The 10406-nt window shown below is 50.4% G+C and overlaps 1 long non-coding RNA gene across 1 annotated transcript; it reads left to right on the top strand.

The window, feature by feature from the left end:
* The first annotated feature begins 2404 nt into the window (after nt 1-2404).
* LOC123115689 (uncharacterized) lies at nt 2405-2970 on the top strand. Its single transcript, XR_006456704.1, has 2 exons — nt 2405-2795; nt 2879-2970. It is a non-coding gene; the product is annotated as an uncharacterized lncRNA (long non-coding RNA).
* Nucleotides 2971-10406: the final 7436 nt, after the last annotated feature.

Raw genomic sequence — 10406 nt, forward strand, 5'->3', positions numbered from 1 at the left:
ACTTTCTAAAGAACTGAGAAGGGTAAGATTGCGCCCAGGGGCGAGCCAGGCCCTGGGCACCTAGGGCCCTGGCCCGGGGCGTGGTTTTTTTTACTAGCTATTACCTAGGTAGATCTCTACTCTTAATGGAGCAGTTGATAGTCTCGCTTCCAGGTTTTTTTTCGTCCCACCACTTTCGTCCGGGTTTTTTCGTAGGTTAACCGTCGTAGATTTTTTTCGTCTCCTCCCACACTTCATCGGTTTATTTTCACTTCACCCTCTCACACAACAAAAAAAACTGAACGGATCAGAACTTTTCATACTGACGCAAATTATTTAGTAATGTCTTTATGTAAAAGAATCATTCACAATCAATCTCTAAAGATCAAATCTAAATTAATTAATCTTCATAACGTTTGTTTCCTTTCGAATCACGTCCATAACTTTCCTTCCTTGTTTGGGCAAAAACTGTTTGGTAGCAGAGATTAGGAAGCTTCCTATGAGTGTAGTAATAGGAAGTATTCTTTTTCTTGATGATTCGTTTCCATGCATGATGATAGTAAATTAGGCCAATATTCACCACTATTTATCAATGTCATCAATCGTATCCATTCCTACCAGTTTTAAGGGAATCTGCTCGCTATGTCTTTTTTAAGGGGATCCGCTCGCTAAGTCGTCGTCGCACGTTATTTTCACAATCTCTACTCCTAATGGAGCAGTTGGTAGCCTCGTATGGTTTATTTTTGTCCTCCTGCCACCTCCACTGGTTCTTTTTCTCTCCACTCTTTCCTTGCAAACCAATAATTTCCTAACATACAAAAGATCACGAATCTATCTTTCCTTACTCAAACCAATCGCGCCCTACATCAGTGCATTTCTTTATTAAGAAAACTAACACGTAAATCTTAACGCATTGTAAACAAATCCCGTTATGGACCTAATTAATTTATTATGGAATCTATACGTGGTCGCATTGGTTCTTTTTCTCTCCACTCTTTCCTTGCAAACCACTAATTTCCTAACATACAAAAGACCACGAATCTATCTTTCCTTACCCGAATCAATCGATCCCTACATCAGTGCATTTCTTTATTAAGAAAACTAACACGTAAATCTTAACGCATTGTAAAGAATTCCCGTTATGGACCTAATTAATTTATTATGGAATCTGTACGTGGTCGCATCTCTCCCCTCGTGAAAAAATCGCATCCATCTCCCGTTAAAAAGGAAAAGAGAACATGAACGATCAATCCCACACCATGCATCTCAGTAGCAAAAAATCGCCCCCGCCTCTGCTACTGCGCCTCGCCGTGTGCCCGGCTCGACCCATGCCTCGCCTGCATGGCTGGACGCCGCCGTCTCCACCGCCACGTACAAGAAAATGGTGGGCAGAACCATCCATTCAAATCGCACACCCCCACCCTCCTCCACAATCCCTAGCCCCGCACCACCTTATCTCTTTCTCGCCTCTCTTTCCCCTCGATGTAGATGGTGCCGAGCGGCGGCCTCGAGCACCGGCAGTGCCGCCCTCTCTATCTTCGCTGCGTCGAGAGATGGGCCGAGGCTATCGTCGGTTCGCCGCCCACGATTGGGCCGCCTCCGGTTGTCGCGCACCACCGGCTCCACCTAACGTGCCCGACCCTGTCCGCTTTCGACCTTCCGGCGACCACATCCCTCCGCGCCTCCATCCATCATCCACAAGGCCACTCCCTGCACCCACCCTCCTAAATTCTCCATACCGGCGGACAATCACCGAAGATCCAAGTTGGCCCGATATCAATTTTCTTACATGCTTTCTTTATCAGTTGGTGATGGGAATGGGTTCCAAATTCTCTCTCTGACTGTGGATTCGCAGGCAATAAGCGTTTCTACATGCATCCTCCTGTCGGTCCCTAAAGTACCAAGGTAAATGGTTGATGTTGCGTTTGTCTAGGATGATATATGTTGGCTCTGTTCCGGTTCATCCGAGCAGTTCCGATACATCGTGCATTTATCTTGCCAGTAATGTTCTGTGATGCTCTGATGCACTTTGAGAATTGTTTATCTTGTCTTCAGTGCAGAACATTTGTTTATTAATGCATGAGAAAAATCCTTGTTACTACCTTGAACCTGTTTTATAATCCATATTGTTATGTACTAGCGCGTGTGCGTGTGAAATAGATGGATTATGGTCCCGTACCCAGTAAGATGGATATGTGTGTGTGTTAGAGAGAGAGAGAGGGATAGGGGGAGAGAGAGTGAGGAGGAGGGAGGGAGAGTGTGTGTGTGTGAGAATTTGATAGTAAAAAAGTCGCCAATGTTACTTGATATGTATGAGTATATTAAATATAATATTAACATAATTGATATTAAACTCTTAAATTTAATGTGGCCCCGTTGCAACGCACGAGTGTTCTTCTAGTTTTCGTATAGGCCCGGGGTACAGCCAAACACGGACGAAGGCCCAGGCCTACTCGCTCACACTGATGAACGATCCACGCAGCTCTCGGCCACTGCACGCACGGACGGGCACAACCCATGCACGACCTAGATCGCAACCTCCAACGCTCGTGCGGTCGCGCCGCGCCGCCGCCTCCCTGCTCGGCTGTTCCAGTTCCGCCGTCGTCTTCTACCAGCCGTCATCCCGACCTCCCCAGTTCTGAGCACCCTGGTTGCTCGCCTAGTCCTGTCGGCCCGCGCGAGTGTGCGGCCCCAGCCCACGGCTGTTGGCTGCAGTCGTCGTCCATCGTATGTCACTGGCCGCGCTCCCTGAGCCTCCTCAATCCCCAGCACGGCAGCACCCCTCGACCGATTCTGAAGCTCTGACCATGAAACAGGTATTTGAAGGAGAGCTCCCTTCGTTTCTGTTCGATTTTGGGCCACGTGTCATTTGATATGCCTTCCGTTGTGGGAATTCTAGCGTCAGTTTGCGTGTGTGATTCAAGGAACGGGAGAAGAGATGGGCGGCGACATGAAGCAGCCTTTCTCCCCCTTTACCGGCCTGTAAATTGGGTATGTATTGTTTTTTAAGGGATTGCACGTTTATTGTGGGGGAATGCTTGCGGAGCTTATGATTTTGCGGTGAAAATTTCTTGTTACTATCTATGTTCAGCAATGTGGTGTAGTACTGAGTACTCAATATGTTGTTTGTCTGGGTAATAAAACATCTGATATATAGAAACAAACGGGATAGCTATTTCAGTTACATTGGCCCGTCCTGTTCTTTATTGCTGTTGACATGTTTTATTAATTTTGTTGTATCATTAAGCATCGAGTTTAAATTCTAAATTTATTGTGCAATTGAACCATATTCTGTATGTTTCTTACGGAGTCTTTTCTAAGGTCCTTATGATGCTAAGTTTTTCCCCGCGCTGAAAAAAAAATCTGGGCCCGGGTCTTGCACCAATCCTGGCTCCGCCACTGATTGCGCCTACAAGCCTCAAACTGTGGTAGAGGTAAAGGCTTAGTGAAGATGTCTGCAAGTTGATCTTTACAAGAGATGAACTTGATCTGGAGTTGCTTCTGCGACACACGTTCCCATATAAAGTGATAGTCAACTTCAATGTGTTTCGTTCGGGCATGAAATACCGGATTTGCAGAAAGGTATGTAGCACCGATGTTATCACACCAAAGGATAGGAGGCTGCGGTTGAGACAAACCCAACTCCTGAAGCAAAGACTGCACCCAGATAATCTCTGCAGTAGCATTAGCCACAGCCTTATACTCAGCTTCAGTACTACTACGTGACACAGTAACCTGTTTCCGAGCATTCCAGGCGATCAAATTAGAGCCAAAGAACACAACATAACCCCCCGTGGATCATCTGTCATCTGGGCTGCCAGCCCAATCTGCATCAGAGAAGGCCGAAAGAACCCGAGAGGAAGTCGGCCGAATATGCATCCCAAAGGTCACCGTGAACTGAACATAACGAAGAATGCGTTTAACAGCAGCCCAATGAGTGTCTCTAGGAGCCTGAAGATACTGACAAACCCTATTAACAGCATAAGAGATATCTAGTCTCGTGATCGTCAAGTACTGAAGCCCACCAACAATGCTCCTGTACTCTGTGGCATCCGCAGGAGACAGAAGCTCACCATCAACAGCTGTGATCTTGTCGGTAGACGACATGGGTGTGGTAGTCGGTTTGCACTTCAGCATACCAGCTCGCTGCAACAAATCCAAGGAGTACTTCTTCTGCGTCAGAACAAGACCATCAGCACGAGAAGTGACCTCAACTCCAAGAAAGTAGTGAAGCTTCCCAAGATCTTTGACCGCAAAATCAGTACCAAGAGAGCAGACAAGAGCATCAGCAGCATACTGAGAAGAGCTGACAAGGATAATATCATCGACATATACCAAAAGATACATAGTGACTTCTGGCTTCTGTAGAAGGAATAATGAAGAGTCAGCAGTGGACGACACAAACCCATGAGCACGAAGGGCAGAGGCAAGGCGGGCATGCCAGGCACGAGGAGCTTGCTTCAAACCATAGAGTGCTTTAGTGAGACGACAGATATGGTCAGGATGATCAGGATCAGAAAAACCAGGCGGCTGTTTCATATAAACCTCTTCCTCCAAGAATCCATGGAGAAAAGCATTGTGCACATCAAGTTGACGAAGTGACCAACCACGAGAAACAGCAAGAGAAAGAAGAAGCCGAATGGTGGTAGGCTTGACAACGGGACTGAAGGTGTCCTCATAGTCAAGACCATGGCGCTGCCGAAATCCTCGAGCAACAAGGCGCGCTTTGTAACGCTCAATAGATCCATCTGAATGCTTTTTCACTTTGAATACCCATTTGGAGTCAATAACATTGACCCGTGGTGGTGGAGGAACGAGAGTCCATGTCTTGTTACGAAGAAGAGCATGAAACTCCTGCTCCATAGCCTCTCGCCAATGAGGAACGCGCATGGCAGCCTGATATGAGCGGGGCTCAGAAGACGGATCCGCAACAACAACAGCCAAACAAGCAGCCAACCAAGCAACAGTACCATCCTTACGTTCCTTGGGTCGAAAAATGCCACTGCGACTGCGTGTATGTGGTCGATACACAGGAGCCACCGAGGTCGACGGAGCAGCCGGCAATGGGCTGGAGGACGTCGATGTAGACGAGTCAGCCGGCGAGAGACTGATCATGGATGGCTCAGGCGATGAGGAGCCAGAAGCGGTGGCCTCGGGCGCGGTCGGCGTAGCAGGCCGGCCCATAGGCGATGCCAGCGAGGCAGGCGGAACGGCTGGCGACGCCGGCGTCACAGACCGAGCCGAGGGCGAGCCCGGCGGAGTGGGCCGAGGCACTGGCGAGGCCGGTGTCGCGGGCCGAGCCGCGGGCGAAGGCGGTGATGGAGTCATGTACCTAGGGTAGGGTCACAGACCTGATCTAAGTACCCTGCCCAAGGACACCCTTAGAAGAGATCACCTTCCAGTCGACCTACGAGGGACTCACTCGACTGACTTGAAGGACTCGACCACAAAGACTCACTCGACCACCAGAAGGTCAAGAGGCACTCTGCACTGCAACGGTCTGTAATTAAGTAGACTTTATGATAGTAAAGACACTTTATGTGGGGCGTTACCAGTAACGCCCCGGACTTAATGTACCTTAAACCCTTCATTACGTGGGTTGGCTAGGGTCCTGGCGCACTCTATATAAGCCACCCCCCTCCACAGGCAGAAGGGTTCGGCACTCTGTAATCCATATACACATAATCCACTCGACCGCCTCCGGGCTCCGAGACGTAGGGCTTTTACTTCCTCCGAGAAGGGCCTGAACTCGTACATCTCTTGTGTTTACAACCTCTCCATAGCTAGGACCTTGCCTCTCCATACCTACCCCCCACTCTACTGTCAGGTTTAGATCCACGACAGTTGGCGCCCACCGTGGGGCCGGTGTTTTAGCGATTTTGTGGAGAAGTTGCGATTCTTCCGAGTACTTTCATCATGGTAGCTGCTGGAGTTTTGGTCGAGGGTCGAGAGATTCGTCTCGGTGCTCTCACCTTCGTCGCTGACGACTCCGCCTGGCTCCAGGAGGCTCCACTCGACGTCGATGCGCTCCCCGTCCGCGGTGCGACGCATTTTCACGCATGTGTCCGCGGCATTCTTCTGCGGCAACCGTCGACCCCATATCGGCCGACTCCCCTATCAACCACCCTCCCGGTCTCCCGCCAGCGCAAGCGCTCGGGTCGGTCGAGGCTTCAGCGGTGGGTGAGACACGCGGTGGCTCGCCAGACGGCCACCACCCAAGTTGCGGCAATCGAGCCCGACGAATCTCTCTACGGCCTGTTCGATCTGTCGACTGGCTCCGTAGAGACTGCATCCGAATGCGATAGCAGTGATCCAGCGGCGGAAATCCTGATGGTCGACGGGCCTCGCAGCCCCCCTGGCTTTGCCCGTGATGGTGGGGCAGGCGACGGAGGCGACCCCGCACGAGACCACGAAGAGTACCAGCCCGAGCCACTCGACTCTCTGCAAAGAGAGGAACTTCGCCGCAGGAACATGGATGCCCTGCATACTCCCATCGCGGGAGAAACCCCCGAGGCTCGCGCCTTGGAGGAGGCACATTTGGCCAATTTGGCCGAACGCGCTCGCCTGGAGAATCTTCAGCGAGCACTCGACGAGCGCGCGCGGCAACGAGTTCCCGACGCCAATCGACGTCAACTCTTCCCGCCGACTCAGGTATATCAAACCCCAATCCAGAATTTAGCAGCTGCAACCCGTATAGCAGAGTCCATCCAGCCCTCTCAGTCAGAAGCTGGCAGAGGCTTGATGCAGATCAGGGATCTGCTCCGGGCAGCAGGAGATCAGAATTCAGTCGTGTCGCAGTCGTGCAACAGAATTCACAGTCGATCCGTCGCTGCGAATACGGTTCAGTCGGCTCACAGTCCCAGATCGCCTCCGCGGCATGAAGGGCGCGAGAATCGGCGAGACCAATATGGAGACCGACACGACCGAGATGATAGGCGTCGAGTGCCCACTTCCCCTCCAAGGGGTGGGTCTTACGCTCCTCGGCAGCAAGATGACAGACGTCAGCTCAGTGCGGGGCGAAGAGTTCCAGTCGACCCCAGAGAACCAGGCTTCGACGCGCGATCCATTATCGTGCAAGGCTTGGTTGACCGGAACAGAGCCCATCGAGGTGGACTCGACAGAGATGCACCCACGAGCAGTCGAGTGCACGTTTCTGGTCCAGAATGTTTCAGCAGAGCTATCAGAGCCGCAGTGATTCCTCCCAATTTCAGGTTGGCAACAGGAGTCAGCAAGTTCACCGGTGAGTCTAAGCCTGAAACTTGGCTTGAGGACTACCGAGTGGCGGTTCAGATTGGTGGTGGGAATGACGAGGTGGCCATGAAGCATTTGCCCCTCATGTTGGAAGGTTCTGCCAGAGCATGGTTGAATCAGTTACCTCCTAGCAGCATTTACACTTGGGAAGATCTGTCCCGAGTGTTCGTCAGAACGTTCGAAGGAACTTGCAAGCGACCGGCTGGATTGACGGAGCTGCAAGTCTGCGTGCAGAAGACCAATGAGACTCTCAGGGAGTATATTCAGAGATGGATCACTTTGCACCATACTGTGGAAAATGTGTCTGATCATCAGGCAGTCTGCGCCTTCAAGGATGGCGTCAAGAACAGAGAATTGAGTTTGAAATTTGGTCGAACCGGAGACATGACCTTGAGCCGGATGATGGAAATTGCTACCAAGTACGCCAACGGCGAAGAAGAAGACCGACTCCGAAGCGGCAAGCACAAGCCGAGCCAGTCGGAGAAGGGAAACACCAGTCGGAAACAAAAGCGGAAGGCTGAACCGGCAGCTCCTGGAGAGGCTCTGGACTCCTGGAAAGTTTAAAGGGAAACCAAAAGGATCCTGGAACCCTAAGAAGGTAAAGGATAAAGAAGGGAACGACGTGATGGATATGCCGTGTCACATCCACACGAAGAAAGACGAAGAGGGGAATATCATTTACCCAAAGCATACCACTCGCCAATGTCGACTCCTGATCCAGCAGTTTCAAGGAAAACAATCTAAAGACAAGGAAAAGGAGTCGGACAAGGCTGAAGACAAGGAGGACAGTGAGGAAGGATATCCACATGTCAACTCCACTCTGATGATCTTTGCAGATGTGGAAAGCAAGAGTCGATTGAAAGTCATTAACCGCGAGGTGAACATGGTTACCCCAGCAAAAGCAAATTATCTGAGATGGTCCCAAACACCCATCACATTCGACCAATCTGATCACCCGACTCATATTGCCACCCCTGGGAGGCAAGCTTTGGTGGTCGATCCAGTTGTCGAAGGCACTCGACTGAAAAAAGTGCTGATGGACGGTGGTAGCGGGGTGAATTTGTTGTATGCAGACACACTGAAAGGAATGGGCATTCCGATGTCCCGACTGAGCACCAGTAACATGAGCTTTCATGGAGTTATACCAGGGAAGAAAGTCGAGTCACTCGGCCAAATAGCTCTGGACGTGGTGTTTGGTGATTCGAAACATTTTCGCAAAGAGAAGTTGACGTTTGAGGTCGTGGATTTTCAGAGTGCATATCATGCCATTTTGGGGAGACCAGCTTATGCATGGTTCATGGCTCGACCATGTTACGTGTACCTCAAATTGAAGATGCCCGGCCCCAAAGGAGTGATCACTGTCACTGGTGATCGGAAAAAGGCAGAAGAGTGCTTTCAGAAGGGCTCAAAGATTCCTAGGTGACAGCGGTCGAGTTTGAAGAATACAAGCAAAACGCAGATCCGAGTGATTTGCTGCGATCCAAGAAACCCGCCACAGAATCTGCATTTCAGTCGTCCGGTGAGACAAAGCCTGTTCACATTCACCCGACCGACCCCGATGCAGCTCCGACCCACATCTCCACAACACTCGACCCGAAATAGGAAGAAGCGCTCATCCAGTTCCTCCGTGAGAACTGGGACATTTTTGCATGGAAGCCCGCTGACATGCCAGGTGTTCCCAGGGGACTGGCTGAGCATCGCCTAAGAGTCGACTCATCAGCAAAACCAGTCAAAGAGCATCTTCGGCGGTCCGCCGTCCAGAAGAGAAAAGCCATTGGTGAGGAAGTGGCTCGACTGTTGGCGGCAGGATTTATCCGAGAGATATACCACTCCGAATGGCTCGCTAATGTCGTCATGGTTCCTAAGAAGGACAAATCGCTCCGAATGTGCATTGATTTCAAGCACATCAACCGGGCCTGCCGAAAGATCATTTTCCTCTCCCTCGCATAGATCAAATTGTTGACTCGACCGCGGGATGCGAGAGATTGTCTTTTCTAGACGCCTACTCCGGGTACCACCAGATCCGTCTGTACGGACCCGACGAGGTAAAAACAGCTTTCATCACTCCATTCGGGTGCTTCTGCTATATCACCATGCCATTCGGCCTCAAGAATGCCGGAGCCACATTTATGCGAATGATTCAGAAGTGTCTACTCACTCAAATCAGTCGGAATGTGGAAGCGTATATGGATGATATCGTCGTCAAGTCAAGAAAATGTTCCGACCTGCTCGCTGACCTCGCCGAAACATTTGCCAACCTCAGAAGGTATGATATCAAGCTCAATCCATCAAAGTGCACATTCGGAGTTCCTGGTGGCAAGTTACTCGGTTTTCTCGTTTCCGAGCGAGGGATCGACGCTAATCCAGAAAAGATCGGCACTATTCTCCGAATGAAACGCCCTGTGCGAGTGCATGATGTCCAGAAGCTTACTGGATGCTTGGCCGCATTAAGTCGATTCATCTCACGACTCGGTGAAAAGGCATTGCCTCTTTACCAACTAATGAAGAAGGCAGACAAGTTCGAGTGGACTCCAGAAGCTGATGCAGCGTTTGCCGAGCTAAAAGCTCTGCTCTCCACCCAGCCGGTGCTTGCTGCTCCAATCAGCAAAGAGCCTCTGTTGCTTTATATCGCAGCCACAGGACAAGTCGTCAGTACAGTGCTTACGGTCGAGCGGGAAGAAGAAGGAAAAGCTTTCAAAGTTCAGCGCCCAGTGTATTATTTGTCTGAAGTCTTGACTCCATCCAAGCAGAGATATCCTCATTATCAGAAGCTTGTGTATGGAATATACATGACCACAAAGAAGGTTGCTCATTATTTCTCTGATCATTCCATCACAGTCGTCAGCGACGCTCCACTATCAGAGATTTTGCACAACAGAGATGCAACTGGTCGAGTGGCGAAATGGGCGATTGAACTTCTTCCCCTTGATATCAAGTTTGAGGCAAAGAAAGCCATTAAGTCCCAGGCAATAGCAGATTTCCTCGCCGAGTGGATTGAACAGCAGCAGCCGACTGAAGTTCACTCGGAGCATTGGACCATGTTTTTTGATGGCTCTAAGATGTTGAATGGTTCCAGTGCTGGGGTTGTCCTGGTTTCCCCCAGAGGAGATAAGCTCAGATATGTGCTCCAGATTCACTTTGATTCCTCCAACAATGAGGCAGAGTATGAGGCCCTC

This window comes from Triticum aestivum, chromosome 5B (assembly GCF_018294505.1).
Source record: "Triticum aestivum cultivar Chinese Spring chromosome 5B, IWGSC CS RefSeq v2.1, whole genome shotgun sequence".
NCBI classification, from domain to species: domain Eukaryota; kingdom Viridiplantae; phylum Streptophyta; class Magnoliopsida; order Poales; family Poaceae; genus Triticum; species Triticum aestivum.